Raw genomic sequence first — 17,500 nt, 5'->3', positions numbered from 1 at the left:
TTCACAGATTAGTAAACCCGTATTTATGTGGTTATTTGTTCGATGACAATCGCTCGTTAGCAGACGTCGTGAGTGCGATACAAAACAAAAAGGACTAGGAATAACGAGGCCGATTCTGAGAAGTTGGCAGCCATGAGAGACAGTCGACCCCCGAAGAGTGGTAAGGGGGAATGCAATCAGCAGATTAGCAGTCTTCAAATGTTGGCACTGTGGGGGAGAGGGGCACCGATGAGTGGAGTGCTCCACCCAAGGATCCCCCCGCTTTTACACTTTTCAGGCCTACGGTCACCTATCTCGAGAGTGCTCAGCAAAAAACACCCAGGGCGGGCAGGCTGTGGCACACGCACACCTCTCCCCCCCAACATCCGAGGAAAAGGAAACAGAGGAAGGGGGAGACGAGGGAGTTTGATGCCCCCCGCATGACATCACAAGCAGTAGCCAAGGAAGCAGTGACGACAGATGTGACAGAGCAGGCACTGGGACCTCCATCAGTACCCCCGACCTCACTAGGGGGCAGCGGCATTGCAGCTGAGGTCATTGGCCCATGCCCCACATCTCGTAATGGGGTCTAGGAACGTTAGCAGTTAGGATCGACCTGCAAGATAAATCCATTCGAGCGCTGATTGACACAGGAGCCAGTGTTTCATTGATTAAAAAAAGATTCTCATCAAATCCACTACAGCCAGCGGCATCCATTGTTCTTGACACGCCAGGAGGAAATAAACTACACATAAACCATACAACAATCGTCAAATTCAAGGTGGGGTCTGTGAAGTTTACACATGACTTTTTGTCTTGCCCACCTTGGGAATTCCAGAAATCGAGGCTATCTTAGGAATAGGTTTTATCTCTAATAATCAAATTTGCATTTTTGGGGGAAAAGATACTATAACAGTAAAAGCAGGAGGGTACATTTTGCTGATAAAAAGTCATGAGCCAGTAAGTGCATGTGTTAGCTCGGAGAGACATTTAAGTAGGGTAACAGCTGTACCTGAGAGAGGAGAAGTGTTGTCTCCCCAGACCCTTATGAGCATATATGTGACTACGTGTCTCCCTCTTGCGGAAGGAACCAAGGTAGTTGTTAAACCCCATGACAATTGGGCCCATATGATATTAGAGGGCTTGACAGAAATTAAAGAGAACAGAGCTGATATAACAATAGTTAATTTGTCAAATAAAAAAGTTGTTTTAGGAAGTGATTGTGTGTGTGAATTAGAGTTATGTGAAATTGCTTATAATGGGATGTTGGGAGCCACAACTCCAGCCCGCACAGACGAACACACTCAGAATATGAGTTTGCAATCGTGAAAATTATGTCCATCAGAATATCAGTCTGTAGTTAGTGACATTGTCAATAATTATTCCCATGTAATTGCAATTGGAGATGAGCCACCAGGGAGGATTGATTGATTTCCCTTTAGCATTGAAACTGGGCAGGCGGAGCCGATCAGGTCAAGGCCTTATAAGGTACCCATTCATTTCCAGGGAGAGATAGAAAGGGAAATCAATAAATTAAGGGAACAAGGGATAATCGAGGAGAGCGAAACCCCATGGGCTTCTCCAATTGTAGCTGTTAGGAAAAAGGATGGCTCGGTAAGATTGTGTGTGGATTATAGGAAGTTGAATGCAGTCACTTAGGATAATGCATTTCCATTGCCCTCGATCGAAGAATTACTTGTGAAAGTACGAAATAGCAAATATTTTACAACTGTTGGTTTAAAGTCTGGATACTATCAAATACCCATTCAGGAAGACAATAAATGTAAAAAGGCAGTTATGGCTAATGATCAATTATTTCAGTTTAATTTTCTTCCTTTCGGTGTTAAAAATGCTCCAAGTCATTTTTCTAGAGTAAGGATGGCGGTTTTGTCGCCCTTTATTGGCCATAATGTTCTTGTTTATTTAGATGATATCATAATTACATGGAAACGGCCGAAGAACATAATAATAATATTCGTAAAGTTTTAGAAGCATTGCGACGTAATGGTATGAAAATAAATTTGTCAAAGTGCATATTTTGCTGTAAACAGGTCGAAGTTTTAGGTCACATAATAACCCAAGAAGGTATCCAACCCTGCCCCAGTAAAGTAGCGGCTATTAGAGCTTTCCCTAGGACACGTAACTCTAAGGAAATAGCTAGATTCCTAGGACTTACTGGGTATTACCTTAAATTCATAAGAAGTTTTGGAGAGATAACGAGACCCTTAGATGCTTTAAAGAAACAAAAAGTAATAAATTGGGGAGGGGAAGAAGAAAGGGCCTTTAAGCATTTGAAAGCTGTCTTAACTAGCAATATCCTAGATTTGATCGCCTGGTTTTAGTGACAACAGATGCGAGTAGCGTAGTTACTGGTGGCATAGTTTCTCAACGAGATGATAAAGGCAGAGAGCAACCCATTTGTTTTGCTTCCCGGGCATTAAAAGGGGCAGAAAAGAATTATAGTACATTCGATCGAGAGGCTTTGGCTATTCTTTGGGTTCTAGAGAGGCATCGGTTCTTTTTATTAGGTCAGTCGATAGAGGTGCAAAGTGATCATCGTCCCTTACGTGATTTGTATTACAAAAATTATTTGACCTCTCGACAAGCGAGATGGATTGAGAGATTGTAAGAGTTTAATATAAAGGGTCACCATATAGAAGGTAAAGCTAACAAGATAGCTGATGCTCTCTCTAGAGGTGCAGTAATAGGAGTAACAACTAAGGCACAAAAGAGGAACGAAGAACGTAACCAAAATATTGAAGACCCCCATCATAATAGAGAAAATAGAGAACGGTATGAGGGTTCTCCCGATGTGCATGCAGAAGACGGAGAGAGAGAGAGAGAGAGAGAAAGAGAGAGAGAGAGAGAGAGAGAGAGAGAGAGAGAGAGAGAGAGAGAGATACGAGCGGCGAAAGTGAATATATGTGGGTGACCAAGGACATGAGCAGGGGTGTCCAGAATGAATGCCCTGATGATGCAGGTTTGATTGACTTGGGAGGTTAGGACATAAAAGAAGTTCGAGAGGGACAGAAAAAAAGAGGAATGGATGGAAAGAGTGCGAGCAGTGATTAGAGGGGAATTGGAGACTTATCCGTCATTTCTGAATGTGCCTTGGGAGAAATTTTTCATTGAAAATGATATCTTATATTGTGCTTACGAGAAGAGGGGAAGGGAATTTTGTGCACGGGTAGTTCTTCCTCCCTCTTTAATTAAACGAGCCATCCACATTGTACATGCAAGTCCGTATGCAGGGTATTTAGGGATTGATAGAACATTAAGGAGAGCCCGTGAATCCTTCTTTTGGTTAGGTATGAAAAAATCTATCGAGAATTACATAAAAGGTTGTCATGCTTGTAACTGTTTCAAAGAACATAAAAACACTGTACCAGAAGCCAGAAAGTGGCCTGTGGTTCTTATTAAATTTTATAGAGTGCATATGGATGTAGTAAGACCATTTCCTACTGGGTTAACACAACATAAGTATATATGTATATTTGTAGATGCATTTACTTGGTACACTCATACTTACACAATGTTGGATAAATCTGCAAATTCATTAGCCCAGGCGCTGTGCTCTTTCATTATTAGGTTTGGTTGCCCCAAAATTTTGATAAGTGATAATGGTCTTGAGTTTATAAATAAGGTGGTGAAATCGGTCACGGAATTGATGAAAATTGAACACTTTTCAGTGACCGCATATAGGCCTTCAGCAAAGGGGTTAGTGGAATCGCATAATAGCGAAGTATTGAGAATTTTACGTTACTTAGTGGCTGATGTCCTCGTTCATTGGCACGCCATGCTCCCTACAGCTAAGCTAGCTTTGAACATTGCATATAATGCTTCGCTCAGGGACACGCCTTTCTTTTTAGTGTATGGACAAGATCCTGTGTTACCATATACGGTACTCATTAATTCGCAACAATTGCCCAATTATTCAACTAGCAATACTGTGTATATTTATTAAATCTATTGAGGAGAGTAATGAACACCACTGAAAGGTTTTTGAAAAGAGCTAATGAAAATCACAGCTCAAAGTATGATGGTCGGTTCAAAACCGCACCGGTAAAAGTATTTGTGGGCGATCATGTGTATTTGAAACAATTACAACCTAGGAAACACAAACTAGAGCCAGGGTATTTGGGTCCGTACCAAGTAAAGATGCTTAAATCTAACACATTTGTGATACAAAGCATTATTAATGGCACAGTGTCTGAACATCATCAGGCACACATACATCCCTCGAGTTGATGAGTAGAATTTTTTTTTTCCTTTGCTGTTGTTGTTAATTGAACAGACCTCATTTCTTCTTTTGACGTGTTTTAAATAAACTTGATGACAACAATGTGTTCTTATGTTGATGCTAAATGTATACGTAAAATGTTGTGGTAATATTTCTGACTGTGGAAATACATATAACATTGCTGAGTGAACCTAAAAACAATCAGAGGTTAAATAGGTCAAGTGAGATTCGTCAGGCGGATGCTGTATTATTCATGTATTTATATGATTCCTGGTTGCTGGGGCCGGGACGGTTCCCAAATGGCAAGTGGCTGTGGGATTAAAGTTCAGCCTTGAGGATAGGCAGTGTTAGAGAATGTGCAGATGTGAATACCTTATACTTAATGTTATAAGATTTTCTTGGGAAAACGGCTAGTGACCACTGGTTGAAAGTTGCAAGTGCAAGTGTTGTAGTGATTTAAATAAATGGTGAAATGGTGATGGTGAGTTGAGTTGCGAAATTGTGCCGTAAACCCGGACAAGTAAAATAGAGGGATGGAGGAATATCTATTCCTACCCCTGTCCCACAACCAGAGGGAGGTTATTGATGAGGTTATGTAAAATTCATGTTCTGATTTTTTTTTTTTCACTTTGGGTATTCTGTGTTTTGGTTGCAGAGGTCTTAAGAAGAAATGAGTGGAATTGTTTATATTGTGTTGTGTACATTTTTACATGCAATATTTAATTTTTTTTTTGTGGAAGAAGTATTTTTTTGGGTGATTTATATATATATATATATATATATATATATATATATATATATATATATATATATATATATATGTTGCATTTCTGTTTATACACATGCCATGCCTATTCCAGGTCGGAGTGTCCTCCATATATCATACGCTAGTGAGGGTGAGTGCGCACCTCCTCCTGGAGTGAGGAGCTTGGTGGGGGGAGTAATGTCCTAATTCATGCATATATTTGTGTTATACGTCAAGGTAAATAAACTCAATATTCATGAGTATTCCACAAAAACCTATGTCTCAGCATGTTTTGCAATGGTTGCATTTTGGTACCGAAAGGAGTAGTTAGTTGCCCGTGGGCGATCGAGTCGATAAGTCCCTCACCTGAGAGGGTAGTTGTGTATAGTGTACTTACGAACGAACCTTTTGTAATAATTGATGAAAACCCATATTCCGATGTCTCATTATCCGTCTACACAGGTCATATATATATATATATATATATATATATATATATATATATATATATATATATATATATATATACATACATATATAAATATATATATATATATATATATATATATATATATATATATATATATATATATACATATATTACGACTAACGACTTACGTAAATTCACGCGCTCCAAAATTCACCTGTTTTATGTACATAAGTCTGATACATACGAGAATTACCACCGACCTCTGCGAAAATCACGCCCTCCCAGACGGTAATATATGAACACTGAATATCCAAAGGTCTCTTTACGTTACACTCAAAATAAAAATGGGTGATTACTTTACGTGAACTATTCCAAAATCAACCTCTTACTTTGGTTCTTAGTCAGGGATTCGAGAGAAGTACTGAAATGAATATTGGTGATCGAAATAATACAGACCTTTACAATAATAAATATATTCTATAAAAATAACGACTCAAAAGAATTATCACTAAAATAAATCACTCGAAATTTAAATCAGAATAGACCTGAGACTTATGACAAATCACCTCAGAAAATTATACAAACACTTGTTTCACTAGAAGTTAATTTTATAAAAAATATTTAATTTGACAATTAATGAAAAGGGTTAACACTTTAACCCTCTAATGAATAAACCATAAAGAAATTTACATAAATGTAACTGTACTTCTTTTGGTTCACACAAGGTTACGAAACAGTTCAGCAAAATTTTTAATGCGCTTTAACACGGGCCAGTTACAAAATAATCTTCAATGTAAATTACATATATTACTCACTTCGATTTTCATTTAAACAGATACAAAAATATATCAATGTTTCACGAGCACTGTACACTATAGAGAAAAAAAAACACTTTAGCTAGAGAGGTGCTTGAGAGAGGGTTGGTGGAACGATGGCTTTCGTAATCAGGCTGGAATTCTGTCTGTCATGTCTTGCTAGGCCCCTTATATATGCATCCTAATTCATTCCAAAACCTTCCAGTTCATCATCTGGAAGCTTGGGGGCAGGGCTTCAGGGTGCCAGAGTTGTCAACTTGTCAAGTTGAAGATGGGTACCACACGTGGCGAGGGCAACCTATCGGCTAACGCCACCCACCACCTCTCGTTAAATTACAAAAAAAGAGAAAATCTAACTCTCATGCATTTCCTAACCGCGTGGAAAAAATTACGAAATCCCTCTAGCTATCTCGTGCGAGTCATACAGCATACATTAACAAGTTTACGTAAGACTTTGTAACAAAATTACACGAAATTAAAAGTTAATTCTTTAAAATGACGTAAATTTACATATATGGAACTGAATGAAAATACAATTAAAGTAATGACGAAAGTCTTAGGTAATTTAAATTCATTTCTTAAGTCTATGTGAGTGGAACTCACCTCACGAGTTTGCTATACATGTCTTAAATACACAAATAATAAGATTTATAAATATATATATATATATATATATATATATATATATATATATATATAGACTGATAGATAGATAGATAAAACAACAAATTCAGGCGTTTCTAGTCCACTGCATGTCAATATATGTGTGGGTTTTGGACAATTTTCATCACCACGCTGGCTAGTGCGGATTGGTGATGGTGGTTTTGCTGATCATGGCAATAAACAAACCCTTTCACCATGCTAAAGTATTCTCACTCAGATAAATCTATGTATGTATCTATCTATGTATCTATCTATCTATTTATATATATATATATATATATATATATATACATATATATATACATATATATGTGTGTGTGTATGTGTGTAAATGAATGATTGGTAATTATCTGGCCTCATAATATCAATGGTCATTGATGCAGATTTGAGTGTGCTTAATAAAGAAATAATAACTTATATTAAAAATTTATATAATATATATATATATATTTATATATATATATATATATATATATATATATATATATATATATGTATATACACATACATATATATACATAAGGTATATAAATATGTATTTTATATATACATATATATGTATATAAATATATATATATATATATATATATATATATATATATATATATATATATATATACAGTATATATGCAGCTATGAATGTATATGAATGAACTTGTATTGAAAATTAGAAAATAATATAAACCATTGTGACATTTGATTAAATACATGTTCTGATTAGGAAAGGTGATTAAGTCACTGTTAAGTGGTATTTACAAAGAAAAATGATAACAAATATACAATGCTTTGATTATCTTTGGTCTGCATTCTTGGAATTGAGTGAGAGGTGTTTTTTCTAGTTTATCACTTCAACTACCTAACTTAGATAAGCTAAGGGCAAAGTTCAATTGTCATTCAATTAAATAATAAATAACTATTTTTAAAAAGTTTGGCGTTGATACGACTATTGTATTTTCATCTTAAAAGCAGTATATATAAACTTTCGTTTCAGTTTTAAATAAGTTCACATATTTTGTTAAGAGGGAGAAGCTTATGGCTAATGAAATTATAATTGCCATATCAATTTAGACAGTCTCATTTGTATTCACTGATGGTGAAATTGACGCTTGATCCTGATTTTAAAAAATTCAGCAAAAATTATTTAAACTTTTTTTTTTTAAATTGTCCACTATTGAAACTACTTATAAATCATACTCATCTAAGACTTAAAGAATACAACCTAGCATGGATCTATTGCATATTTTACGTTATTTCTTTTTTATCTTTCTTATTTTCACGACCCTTCATTTGTCTCCCATGTAAGTTATGTTGCTACAGATATTATCGATCATCCATTATTTGTCCGATAGCATATCTTTATTAAATGGTTAAGTTGTTATTTGGAAATCGCATAATCGAAAATTTTCTATAAATTCTTCCCTTTCCAGGTATGTAGCATGGTGTATGACTAGATCACTCATTTATATTTGAATTTTACTTAGCTTAAATTATTATCACTGTTATTTTCGCCCACTGTTATTATCATATTTAAAATAACTTTTATTTTTATTACTATCATTATTGCTATTGTTATTATCATATTGATTATCATTATTACTATTGCTTTTGTTGTTGTTATTAGTATTTTATTTCTCTTCCTCTTGTTTTGTTCAAGTTTTTATATTTCTATGATATTAATTTTAATGTTACTCATCTTAAAAAAAAAATTGCCCTCTTTTCCTTTCCTCACTGGGCTCCTGTTGGAGCCCCTGGGCTTATAGCACCCTGCTTTTCCAACTAGGGTTGTAACTTGGCAAGTAATAATAATAATAATAATAATAATAATAATAATAATACTACAGTCATTAGAGACGGCATATACAGTCCAAGCTCTAATAAGGCAATTCTTTATATTTGATAAGTGGTTAGTATCGAGACATGCTGCCTGACCCCATGGCTGGACGATCACACAGGAAAACGTAAAATCTATTAATCGTAAGATGTGTCAAGTACAAAAAAAAAAAAAAAAAAAAAAAAATTACATTGATTCACAAATATTACCATAAGAGCATCGTAATACTGAAGACGATATCCATCAACAATACTTGATGGTATGCACATTTCTTATCTTTTATCTGAATGTTATCCTTTTACTTGGTAAGCCACTGTTATGTGTAGTTAATACTATCTCACCCTTAACGTCGTTCTAGATACGTCTGATAAACGGATGAGACATGAAAGAGCTCCTAACGGCGTCTTATCAGATTCGAGAAACTAAAAACAAATAGTAATTTTGAGATTAAAGGCTTATTTTGGTACATTAAGGGCAACATTGGTTAATTTGATACTGCTATATAGGACCTACAATAAGACATCGGGAGATATTTCTTCATTATGATTAAGGATTAGATGATGTATTGGATTTTACACCTTATGTAGTCTAATTACTTGTCCTGAACTCACCTTTATCAATATAATTTTCCCTAACAAAAGAAAGGCCTATTTCCATTATATGACCCCTCCCTCCTTCTTATGGTCAGCTATTATCAAAAACGTAAATTAAGTAAAATCTTCATTGTCTTATTCCCATATTTGTAGGTAGTAGGTTGGCCAGGCCACCAGCCGCCCGTTGAGATACTACCGCTAGAGTTACGGGGTCCTTTAACTGGTCAGACAGTACTACAGTGGATCCTTCTCTCTGGTTACGGTTCTTTTCCTTTGCCTACACATACACCGAATAGTCTGGCCTATTCTTTACAGATTCTCCTCTATTCTCATACACTTGACTACACTGAGATTACCAAATAATTCTTCTTCATCCGAGGGGTTAAGTACTGCACTGTAATTGTTCAGTGGCTACTTTCCTCTTGGTAAGGGCAGAAGAGACTCTTTAGATATGGTAACCAGCTTTTCTGGGAAAAGGACACTCCAAAATCAAACCATTGTTCTCTAGTCTTGGGTAGTGCCATCGCATCTGTACTATGGAATTCCAATGTCTTGGGTAACTTAGAGTCCTCTTGCTTGAGGGTACACTCAGGCACACTATTCTATGTAATTTCTCTTCCTCTTGTTTTGTTAAAGGTTTTATAGTTTATATAGTGGATATTTATTTTAATGGAGCCCCTGGGCTTATAGCATCCTGCTTTGCCAACTAGGGTTGTAGCTTAGCTAATAATAATAATAATAATAATAATTGATTCAGCATAGAAAACAGCAAAACAGTAACAGTGAAAGAAAATTATAACCATCAAATATAACATTACCTATATTTAAGAATAATAGTAATTATCTAAAATATTTTAGCAGAATCATAAAATACTCACAGTTTCACCTACTAATAATAATTAACACAAATACAGCTTGATATCGGCCTGAGGTTTATAAGTCTCCATAGACGACTAATTCCCGAAGGTCAAAAGCAGAATTCCAGAACACAGCTTCTAATGATATTCCGTCTTCCGAGAACACTTTATCATCTTCTAAAAACTAGTAGCGTTGTAAATGAAGTGTACCAACCGTGTGTCACACGATCGTACATAATTCATTTTGTATATATTATGCTTGTATCTTCGCTCTCCCCTCGCACTAGAAAGAACCTGAAAAATCATGTCTGCTTTTCTCCTCTGTAACAGTGTCAATATTTGAACATGAAAATTCTTGTTGCTTTGAGATTTTGTATTTAAAGGAGAGTGTTCTTTAATAAACTAACTCAGTTGTTTTCAACTTGCCTTTGAGTTCACAACCTTCTCTCACAACGTCACAGAAGTATAAAAATAAAGTATCAAAGCAAGAGTTACAAATTATGTCTCCACAAAAGCAGCCTTAACCTAACGATGGCTGAAAATAGTCTTTCCTCCTATTCCCTTTTAAAACGGGACCCGTTTTCTCGAAAGTTCAGGGCGAAACTATATTACGCAAAACATCTGGAGACTACGAGAAATTACCAGAAGCTCTTGTTCTATAATACAATATCTTAGAATTACAAATCATTACAATGTTTGAATCTCTACATTAACTTTTAATATGCAAAAATAAACATTTCTCACAAGTTCTATAACATAATACTGATAAATTTGATCTACATAGAACACACTTTTATTCAATACTCATATTTCAAATTAAGGATAATGTTCAAGAGGTTCAAACTTTGAGAACAATTTAGGGGATTTTGATTAGGCATTATCTTGAGACAAGCTCTAAACTTTTATATATTACTTTTTTTTTTCATTTATTTAGATGACCATATCTTTCCCTTAACTGTCAAGTTTTTGGAATTTTCTCCTTTCCTTTTTGTTTCCTATCCTTATCAATCTATAACTTGCGAGGATGAGTCCCACCTTTTAAATTCCTGAAGCAAGCTCTGAATACGTTTAGACCTTGGTCTGAACACTCTAGCCCTTTAGAGGTATTACGTGCAAAATATCCAACATAGTTAATAAAGCTATTTATCATTTAAATATAATGTTTATTTTTTCTTTAATACGCAATCTTGTATTTGCTCATTCGTCTATTTGGAGGAGAGAGGTGACAGGAGAGAACGGTCTGCTATTTTTAGCGATGAATGTTAACCCTGTGACGGTGATTCATTTGTTTAAAAGTATGACTGTCGATAATGATTATTATCAGTTCGATTTCATCACTAAATATTGACGACAACGCGGCTGACTAGATCTGGTGTTGCAGTTGTTAATGTTAATGCTACAAGAATTATACAGCCCAATGTGAATTTTTTATTGCATCATTTGGGCTTTTTGTACTTCCCAAATGTACTTGAAATAAAATCTTCTGCCATCCCTCTTATTACTCCACAATTACTAATCACCTGACGTTTATCAGCACAGATTACAGAAACCACTCGCACATATCCTCGGGAGAATCGGATTTGGCTTTCAAGTGGCTCCGACGCGGTGACATCTGTTGATAATGCTGATAGTGCTGACAATGGTTTCTTTGTCTGCTGTTGTCAATCATTCGAGAAGGTTTTTTTGTCCGTGTGTGCGTGTCTATGTCCGTGTTTGCTCGTGCTTGCGTGGATAGGAGGCGATAAAGATGATCGGGTTCTCAACGTGTTAGGTACGGAGGGTGGTACAAACAAGGCAGAGAGAGAGAGAGAGAAAGAGAGAGAGGGAGAGAGAGAGAGAGAGAGTTCTTTGAACTATTAATCCAATTTACATATCTGGGTTTGAGGGCAGATTTTTCTTCGTTTTTGAAGAAAGTTGAATAGCGGGAGCACTACAAACCTCCATTTGCTGTCTTCTTTTTATTTGGCTTTGTCTCAGTATTCTCAGAACACAACAATCGTCCAACGCCGATGATTCAAAGTAAACGCTAGCTTTGATTCATTAATATTCATGGCTTTATTTGTATTATAATAATTATCTACCTCTATCTGACGTCGTCATTAGTTCCGCATTTTAAATCAGAGGAATCCATTTTATCTATTAGTTTTATGATGCTACGAGTGGTTGATGGGTTAGTCCTCGTGTGGTTCCCTAAGGATTTAGAATCCATTGGTTGTAATACTGTTAAACCAAGATATTTCTTGTGTATCCCGTCAACTTGAATTCAATCTCTTAAACTTTTTTTTCGCCACAGTACGAGAGAAATATCTAGGTCTAAGCAATATAGCTTTTCAGTGTGCAGTGCATATAATCTACAGGAAACAGAGTCGTGACGGGCCGAGAGAAGGTTGTGACTCAAAGGCAGGATGCAAGCAACTGAGTAAATTTATTATAGAACACTCTCCTTTATATACAAAAGCTCAAAGCAACAAGAAATTTCATGTTTGAAAAACAGACAATGTTACAGAGGAAAATAGCAGACATGTTTAATCTGGTTCATTTTAGTGCGAGGGAAGAGCGAAGGTACTAGCATAATATATACACAAAATGAACTATGTACGATTGTGTCACACACGGTTGGTACATGGCTCCCCCCCTAAAAATGACATACTGGACATGTTGAATAGGGCGCCCTGATCTAGAGAGGCGAACTGTAGGCGTGTCATCTGGCAGGAGATAAGCAGGTTTTAGACGATCAATAGAGACCCAGTCTTCTTTGCCACGAATGTTTAGTAGGAATGCTTTCGGACTGCATCGGATCACAAGGAAAGGGCCTGTGTAAGGGGGCATTAGCAGTGGCTTGCTAGTGTCGTTGCGCAGGAAGACGTGCGTTGCAGAGTGCAAGTCTGTCGGTATGTGATGTTTCGCTGGGGGCTTGTAAGTCTGGCAGCATGGAGTAAATTTTCCCACGACGTGACGTATGTGCTGGAGATCATCGGAGGAGGTTGTAGAAGGAAAAAATTCGGCAGGGACGACCAACAGATCGCCATACACCATTTCAGCGGCCGAGACGTCAAGGGCATCTTTAGGAGTGGTCCTTAGTCCCAGGAGGACCCAGGGAAGCTGAGTAAACCAGTTTGAATCCTTGCAGAGGGACATCAAAGCTGCTTTGAGGGTGAGATGAAAACGTTCAACCACTCCATTGGCAGCGGGGTTGTAGGCCGTTGCCTGATGTAGGGTGATGCCCAGGAGATTCGCTAATGATGACCACAATTGCGAGGTGAAAGTGGTACCCCTGTCAGAAGTAATATGTTCAGGGATACCAAATCTTGCAATCCATCCTGAGAGTAAGGCAGATGTACATGAGGCGGACGTTGCAGTTTCCATGGGAACGGCTTCAGGCCAACGAGTGGAGCGGTCGATGATGGTAAACAGGTAACGATGTCCTTGTGATGTGGGTATTTGACCTACAACGTCGACGTGAATGTGTGCGAAACGACGCTGAGGCTGAGGAAAGGTGCCCACTCCTGAATCCGTGTGTCGATGTACTTTGGAAGTTTGGCAAGAAGTACAGGCGCGGACCCAATCCTTAGCATCCTTAGAAATGCCGTGCCAAATGAACTTCGTCTTCAGCAGCTGTGAAGTAGAACGGCAAGAGGGATGTGAAAGGCCGTGAATGAAATCAAACACCTGCCGGCGCATGGGAGCAGGGATCCAAGGTCGCGGTCTACCAGTACTGACGTCACAGAGGAGGGTGGTGTTGGAGTCTTCGAGGGGGAAGTCTTCCCAACGGAGGGACGTGCAGGATGTCCTTCATGCTTGATACTCTGGATCCTGTCATTGGGCTTCAGCAAGGGCGTTGTAATCCAATCCCAGTTGAACGGCAGCCAACGTGTTTCTTGACAGGGCATCGGCAACAGGATTCATTTTCCCAGGGACGTATTGAAGGGTGCAATTGTGTTCAGTCACGGTGGAGAGATGTCAGCGTTGACGGGCGGACCAGGCGTCAGACTGTCGAGTGAAGGCGTGCACCAGAGGCATGTGGTCTGTGCGAATGACGAAGGGCGTACCTTCTAAGAAATGGCGAAAGTGACGGACAGCCAAGTGCACCGCCAGCAATTCGCGATCAAAGGTAGAATAACCCGATTCTGCCTTGGACAGCTTTCTGCTGAAGAAGGCCAATGGGGGGGGCAAGCCGTTGACCACCTGCTCGAGTACTGCACCAATAGCGACGTTGCTGGCATTGGTGGAGAGACGGAGAGGGGCATGTGGGATAGGAAAAGTGAGAGCCGCAGTGGTTGATAGGGCTTTCTTTGCATTGCAGAAGGCCGCTTCTTGAAGGGGACCCCACTTCAGCTCCTTTGGCTTGCCCTTGAGGGAGGCATAAAGGGGAGCAAGAGTGGCGGCAATGGCTGGCAGAAAACGGTGATAATAGTTGATCATGTCCAAAAATTCTTGCAGAGCTTTGACGGTCGAGGGCGCAAGGAAATCCTGAACGGCTGCTACCTTCTCAGGGAGGGGATGGACTCCTTCAGGAGTGATGCAGTGCCCTAAGAACGACACTTCGTTGGCGCCAAAGGTACACTTGTCGTACCGGACTACAAGGCCGTTTTGTTGCAGGCGGTCGAGCACGATGCGCAGGTGACGGAGGTGTTCCTCTTTTGAGAAGGAGAACACAAGTATGTTGTCCACATAACATACACAGAAGGGGAGGTCCCCTAAGATGCCATCCATGAGACGTTGAAACGTGACCCCAGCATTACGAAGGCCAAAACACGAGTAATTGAAGGTGTATGTACCAAACGGAGTGGTGATGGCAGTCTTGGGGATGTCTTCTGGGTTCATAGGCACCTGATAATACCCCTTCAGGAGGTCGAGCGTAGAGAAAACCTTCACTTTGTGCAGGTAGGAGGTCACGTCGGCAATGTTTGGGAGGGGGTAGTGATCCGGTTCTGTTTGCATGTTGAGGCACCTGTAATCCCCGCACAGACGGAGGGAGCCATCTTTCTTCAGAACGATGTATAAGGGTGACGACCATGAGCTGGAGGCCTTTTGGCAAAGCCCCATTTCCTCCATTTTGGCCAACGTCTGTTTGGAGGCTGCCAATCGTTCAGGTGCCAGACGTTTGAATTTTGTGAAGACTGGGGCTCCCGTCATCTTGATATGGTGATAAATACCGTGCTTGGCAGGAGCCGTGGGTGTTTGGCGAAGTTCTGGACAGAAAACTTCCGGGTACGACGTGAGGAGGTGGGCGTAGGCATCCGTGGGTGCGCTGATGTGGAGAGCGAGGTTGAAGGGGGCAGGTTGAAGAGGTGTCGACAAGTACGAGTCTGCGTTGACCAATCGTCGGTGGGCGACATCGACCAGAAGGTGGAAATGAGAGAGGAAATCCGCACCGAGGATTGGCAATGTGACGTCAACAACGAGAAACTTCCAATTAAATTTACCGTTTCCGAACGATAATGTGAGGTTCTCGTAACCGTAGGTGGGTATCGCAGATCCGTTGGCAGCTACCAAGCGGACATCAGCAGACGTAGACAGACTACGTCGTGTCCTGCATCATGTAAAAAGAAAAGATTAGAAACACAGGAGGCCACCGCCACGAGCGATGGCCTACTTACACGTTTTTTGGCCACTGACAATCCTTGGCACATTTCTTCGCGGTTGCCCCGAATCTGACGTGGTAGTAGCAAAACTGCGGCGGATGGGAGGTAGTAAGTGGCTGTAGAAGTCGTTCGTTGGGGCGCGAACGAGTGGTGGGTGGTGGGTGGCTTTGTCGCCCCTTCGGCACGTCACATGGTAGGCGTGTATGTCCTACGGCATTCACGTCAGCTTTGGTTGACGTTGAACAGGCGTCCTCTTCGTCAGGCGTTGATGGAGGTCTTGAAGTGGCTGTCCATAAGGGCGTCGGCTTTGGTCATCAAGTCCTTTATGGGTAAACTATCGACATCGGGTATGGCAGCGCGTATAGGTCCGGGTAAACGGCGTATCCAAAGGGCACAAAGTAGGTTTACCTCACTAGGAGAGCTGTCTGCGGCAGGTTGCAGGTGAGCAATACTGGTCATTTCCCTGAGGGCAAGCGAAGCCCTTTGGTCCCCCAACGGTTGTTGCGAGAGCTGAAAAAGCTTTACTATACGGGAGGCTGGCGACAGCGAATACTGCTGCAGAAGGTATATTTTGAGGGCGTCATACGCTTTTGGGGTGTCTCCTTGTTCACAAAGCCAGTCGGATATTTCCGGGAAGGTGTCCTCGGGTTTTGCCGCGAGAACATAATCTGCTTTGGTGGTTTAGTGAGTCATGCCCTTGAAGCGAAACTGTACTTCTGCGCGCTGAAAACAAGCAAACGCCTCTCCGCTGGCGAACGATGAAAGTTTCAATGGAGCAGCCACAGCGCCAACTTCCGTAGAGTCTGCCATAGTACCAACGATGGAGGGGCAAGGGGAGGTGGAAGGCGGGAGGAGCGAGTCGACTTCCGGGGTCACCAATGTGACGGGGCGAGAGAATGTTGTGACTCAAAGGCAGGATGCAAGCAACTGAGTAAATTTATTATAGAACACTCTCCTTTCTATACAAAAGCTCAAAGCAACAAGAAATTTCCTGTTTGAAAAACAATGTTACTGAGGAAAATAGCAGACATGTTTAATCTGGTTCATTTTAGTGCGAGGGAAGAGCGAAGGTACTAGCATAATATATACAAAAAATAAACTATGTACTATCGTGTGATACACGGTTGGTACAGAGTCGACATTCAACCATAAAAATAATTCTAAAATGACAACACAAGCATTTTTGGCCTGACAGGTACACCGACAGTAACATCACTTAATTAAGATCCAATACACAACCCTAATTCTTTTATCATTCATTTGGCCTTAAGCTAACAACAATGGTGAAACTTACTATCAGTTACTGTAAACTTATCAATTATCTCCCATGTAACCCTATCTCGTCTTGTTACGTGACTCGGGGATTTTACTCCAAGTATTCTAGAAATTCCATATCTTATCCTTACTTCAACTTTCTCTACGAGTATGCGTACTCAGTGATTACGGCCGTGAACACAGTTACACGTAGTATGTATGCGAGGGTATATGCTAAGAAATTAGATATATACATAATGTATTATACATGTGTATACATGCATATATATGTATGCACCGTATAATTACGGCTTAATACAGTACGTGTTTCTATATATTTATGTGTGCATATATATATATATACTGTATATATATATATATATATATATATATAGTATATGTATGTCTGTATGTATATACTTTATATATATATATAATATATATACATATATATATATATATATACATGCATATGTGTGTACATATATATATATATATATATATATAT

The sequence above is a fragment of the Palaemon carinicauda genome, chromosome 23, assembly GCF_036898095.1.
Source record: "Palaemon carinicauda isolate YSFRI2023 chromosome 23, ASM3689809v2, whole genome shotgun sequence".
NCBI lineage: Eukaryota > Metazoa > Arthropoda > Malacostraca > Decapoda > Palaemonidae > Palaemon > Palaemon carinicauda.
Note: the sequence above shows the minus strand (reverse complement) of the source record.